At 32.5% G+C, this 3,878-nt stretch overlaps 1 long non-coding RNA gene across 8 annotated transcripts; it reads left to right on the plus strand.

The window, feature by feature from the left end:
- The first annotated feature begins 316 nt into the window (after positions 1–316).
- On the plus strand, positions 317–3,465 carry LOC141708026 (uncharacterized). 8 transcript variants are annotated; one of them, XR_012569315.1, is made up of 10 exons: positions 317–447; positions 553–606; positions 684–748; positions 820–980; positions 1,043–1,154; positions 1,243–1,291; positions 1,461–1,732; positions 1,812–1,856; positions 2,979–3,072; positions 3,265–3,465. It is a non-coding gene; the product is annotated as an uncharacterized LOC141708026 (long non-coding RNA). The 8 variants fall into 8 exon arrangements; XR_012569316.1 differs by having other exon boundaries at positions 1,050–1,154; XR_012569311.1 differs by having other exon boundaries at positions 803–1,154.
- Positions 3,466–3,878: the final 413 nt, after the last annotated feature.

Raw genomic sequence — 3,878 nt, forward strand, 5'->3', positions numbered from 1 at the left:
TCTCCTTAAGTCCTGATATTATCACCAGATAAATATCTCCTGATAACTTAAGTTCTGATAACTTAAGTTCTGATATCTTAAGTTCTGACTTCAGTATAAGTACTGATTTCTAGTTAAGTACTAATTTGTCCTGTTTAAGTAAGATATGAAAACTCAACACAAATCATATTAGACATGATATCACAAATATATCTAACATATTTAGATAACAGTTTGACATAATATATTTAAATAACATATATAAAACATAAAATAATAATATTTTTAATCAAAACAAAAAGAACAATGCACGCTTATTGACACGAAAAAACGGGCGGTATTCCCCTCCCCCAAAATGAAAAACTAAAACTACCATCATACTTCTCCCAAACTCTTAGACCTACACAAGAAATAAGTAACTGTCAACAAACTCTCTCTTCTCCCTCACAATCTCTCTCGCTCAACAAAGTCTGTCTCTGAGACAAATCACTTTGATTTGAAATTGGGAATTTGAATACACACACTCCCTTTGATTAGGACTTTCTAACTTCTGAATTGTTTATGATTTTGCAGGCGATTAGGGTTCTATAAATTGGGGCTTTTACCATTGCTCAGATTAAGTGGCAAGTACGCACATATTTGTTATTCTTTCATTGTTTCTCGACTGTATTCTTTGTATTATAAATTATATATTTGTATTTCAGGCGATTGGGTCTTTGTATTGGTTTTTCAAAGCTAATTGAGATTCTAGTTTAAAGAGCTAATTGAGGTAAACTTGGGTCTTTTTGTTTGATAATTGCGGTGTATTATCATTTCACATCAGAGAATACTATTATGTAGATATAGAGAAGATCAATGATAAATATCGATATAAGACTGAAGAATACTCAACAGATGCCAAAAACAAGTTCAATATCTCCCCTGAACAAATTCCTAAATGGTTAGCGGACTGGATCCCCGAGGAAGGCGGACTCATATGGATTTTAGGTTCTTCACATTGGGTAATCTCTGGTCTATTATATCATCTCTTAGTACTTCAAAACAAAATTAATGTATGTTAAAGCTAATAGAGTCCAAATGGGATGATCTGTCGGGAGCTTGCCTCTGAAAATATGTTTCCCTGCTATGGAATTCGACGATTGGCGTATAATCACTGGTAGTGATCCAAAGAACATGTAAGTTTTTTCTAAAAAGGCTACTAGCTTCTTTTCATATAGAACATCTTGACAGTGTAGAACTGAAGGCATATATATAACTTTGCAGACCTTGGTCATATCACAATGGCGGATCTTTGACAACGCTACTATGGCAGGTGATTAACGAATTACTCATTTCTTCTTGTTGCTAAACTAATGCAGGCACTTTCAAAATAAATCAAGAAACAGATTAATTTCAAAAGATAGGTGATCAGTATCCATAACTTAGCAATGGAGCTTGAAATGGACAAATGATCATGGTTATATTTGATATATTATTTGCAGTTCACACTGCATGCATTAAGATGGGAAGAACAGACCTAGCATGGAAAGCAGTTAATTTGGCTGTGAAAAGGCTTCCAGCAGAGCACTGGTTAGAGTATTATGACACGAGAAATGGCAAGTTCATCGGAACGCAATCGAGACTGTATCAAACATGGATAAAAAACAAGTTCTACACCCACTCCCATTTCTAATGGACATGCATTTCAGTAAATGATTTTTGTTTTAGGCCACAACTCAAGCTTGCAGCTGAATGACATGGAAGCTGGAAGAATGTAAAACTGTTACTCTAATTTGTCTCTTGTTTATGTTCATTATTATCTGCAAGCTTATATTTATGTTTTATGTGGGCAGACGTGTTAAAGTTTGCGTGTGTTATCATCGAGCTAAATTCTACAGGTGCGTCCTTAATTCATTTGGTTTACTTATGCCAAAAATATTCATACTTGTGTATATATCCAAGTTACCAAATTAGTCATTTAAGGCCTGGTGTAAATGTAAGAAAGTTTCAATTTACCTTCCTCGAGATTTTAGATTTTAGAATTATCTGTTTAAAAGGAAAAAGTTTTAGAGTATAGGTTCATCACTTTATAAATTTTGTTAAAAATTAAATTTAATCGAGTGAATGTGCTGATTGTTATTTTAACAGACTATTACTATTTTCTAGTACTCTGGTAAAATAATTGATAACATGGTAGATTCTTTAAAGTATTTATATGTTCTTGCAGGTAGATGCTTTTAATCGGTTTTTAGTTGTAATTAAAAAAATGTACGTTACTAATGACTTTGAACTTAAAATATATAAACTTGAAACATATGCATGATCGTATTGAGGTAGATGTAACATGTTATTGCACATCTAGTGACCTATTTTCTAAATCAGGATAAATTACATTTTTCTCTATTTAATATCGTATCTGAGGTAGATGTAACATATTTTATTGTTGTTGTCTGATATTGACATGCTTAGTATCTACCTTATGCTATTCGAATACAATAATTAACATCTGTGCAATTCAATTTTACTTAGCATTTGCTACGTACAGATTATATGTTAACTACAAGCTTTCACCAGCCCTACTCCAGTATTGCTAGCTAGGTTCTTATGCATTTTCATCTCTACTTATACAATTAACTTAATTAATTAATTTCCACCTAGGCTCCAGCCCCGGCTCCAGCCCCGGCTCCAGCCTATTCAAGTTTCAACTATTAGATTCATGTTGATAATAACTTGTACACAACAACATACAAACTACTTCAAATTATTGGTATTAGTCCCTATGAATGCCTACACCCACTTATATTCCTGCAAAGTTGAATTTCATATTGGATCAATTGCTTTAAAAGGAAAGAGTCATATACTTTAATGAGGTATTTATTTCATTCCTCTAACATCTTATTAAACTATCAACATTTTAATTTATCGCAAAAATTGTTTATCTAAATCACTTCATTATTGTGGTGGAGACTATATCTTGAGTTTCTTTGTTGCTAAAGTTTCCATCTGATTGTGCTTCACAGGTTGTTTTATTTTTAATATCGCAACCCCACAACCTAGCCATGCTCAAGCTCTATCTGGCAGGAAAGTTTCTTTAATTTTTAATATTTTTAGGAGGTTGGTACTTGAAATACTAAAAGTAAAGTTGCTAGAATTAATTGGCTAAATTATCTTCCATTAAGAAATTATATATGTAAATAGTTGACTTCTATTTCATATTCTTTATTCAGTTGAAGAGTAATTTTACATTAAATTTTTGGACAATAGTCGGAGTTGACACATACCTTATTCTTCTTGTACAAATTGCAGGATATATTTGCAACTGGAATTCTGCCCACCACAACAGAATTGGAACTAGCAGAGCTAATTAACCATCTGAACATCATAGAAAAAGCCCGACAAGAAATAGATGATGTTTTTGGAAAGAACAAATTAGTTAAAGAATCTGACTTGTACAAATAGATACTCTTTAATTTATTTTTCAAATCTATTTGGAAGATTTGACTTGTATATTTAAGTTTTTCGGAAATTATTTTCACTTAGTTTTTTTATTATAACAAAGTGAGTTTGTTTCTTAATTAAGTTTTAGTGAATGTTCAATTGCGAATCTTAATATATGAGGGCTCTAAGGAGCGCCCCTCAATGATGCCCACATGTGGGACCCACTTTTGACAAATAATTCCAACCTAATGTAACATCTCCAAAATGTTACAATTGGCAATGTAGGGTTACATTAGGGGCCTATTGTAATACTTTTAGTCATGTATGTAGCCAAAGTGTTATAATTGGGGGTTTAATGTAATGCTCGCAAGTGCAACGCCCCTTACTGTTACAATAGGTCTATTGTAATACTTTTCTGACTTATTGTAACAATAGAAAGGCATTACATCAGGCCATCAATGGCGTAGTGGATTCAAGATAAA

This window comes from Apium graveolens, chromosome 2, assembly GCF_009905375.1.
Source record: "Apium graveolens cultivar Ventura chromosome 2, ASM990537v1, whole genome shotgun sequence".
Lineage (NCBI taxonomy): Eukaryota > Viridiplantae > Streptophyta > Magnoliopsida > Apiales > Apiaceae > Apium > Apium graveolens.